The following is a 1122-nucleotide window of genomic DNA, read 5'->3' as shown; positions in this document are numbered from 1 at the left end:
GTGAGTGTGTGTGTGAGTGTGTGTGGGTGTGTGTGAGAGAGAGTGTGAGTGTGTGTGAGAGAGAGTGTGAGTGTGAGAGAGTGTGTGTGGAGAGTGAGTGTGAGTGTGTGTGAGTGAGAGTGAGAGTGAGTGTGTGTGTGAGTGAGAGTGTGTGTGTGTGAGTGTGTGTGTGAGAGAGTGAGAGTGTGTGTGAGAGAGTGAGAGTGTGTGTGAGTGAGTGAGAGTGTGTGTGAGAGAGTGTGAGTGTGTGTGAGTGTGTGTGTGTGTGAGAGTGAGTGTGTGTGTGAGAGTGTGTGTGAGTGAGTGTGTGTGAGTGTGAGAGTGAGTGTGTGTGTGAGAGTGAGAGTGAGGGTGTGTGAGAGAGTGTGAGAGTGAGTGTGTGTGTGAGAGTGAGTGTGTGTGTGTGAGGTGGTCTCAATGTCCATAAATCCCATTAAACAGATTTTTCTCAGCAGTGAGAGATAAAGCTGGATTATCATGGGCTGTGACCTCCGACCCCTCTCTCTTTCTCTCTTTAAGGGGGTTTTCCTCAATCTTCTCAACTCCGATTCAGTTAAAGTGGATTGAAAGTTATTCACTCTGTCCCTCACATCTGCTTTTGATCCACTTCAGAGCTCAGTCACACCGTGAATGAAAGACTGTGTTATTGTGAGAGTGTATTTCTGTAGCTCAAGATAACCGATAAAATACCCTGGATGCAGTGTTAGTCACTTTGGAAGAAAGTCCTTGCAAATGCATACATGTAAATGTATGTTTCAGTGGTAATGGTGTGGTGGTTGCTTTGGAGTGTGTGTGTGTGTGTGTGTGTGTGTGTGTGTGTGAATGGGCGCCTGTAGCTGCGTGAGTGTTTGTTTTGGAGAGCTCGTCAAGCTTGTTAGCGTAATTAAACTAAGATCCACTGGAACGCAGCCTAATTATCACATCTTCAGCCAATCACATGCCCCATTACCTCTCATCCAATCAGCTGCAGATGGGAGGAGCCTGAGAGCCAATCATGTTTGAATTAATGATGAGTGATGGAATGATTCACAATCAATTAATCAGTGATCAATAAGTTAACTGACCTAATACTGTCAGTTTCCTCTCATAGAGAGTCAGGCTTTACTAAGACTATGGGAACAT

Source organism: Sinocyclocheilus grahami, unplaced genomic scaffold (assembly GCF_001515645.1).
Source record: "Sinocyclocheilus grahami isolate Dianchi unplaced genomic scaffold, SAMN03320097.WGS_v1.1 scaffold1890.1, whole genome shotgun sequence".
In the NCBI taxonomy this organism is placed as follows: domain Eukaryota; kingdom Metazoa; phylum Chordata; class Actinopteri; order Cypriniformes; family Cyprinidae; genus Sinocyclocheilus; species Sinocyclocheilus grahami.
Note: the sequence above shows the minus strand (reverse complement) of the source record.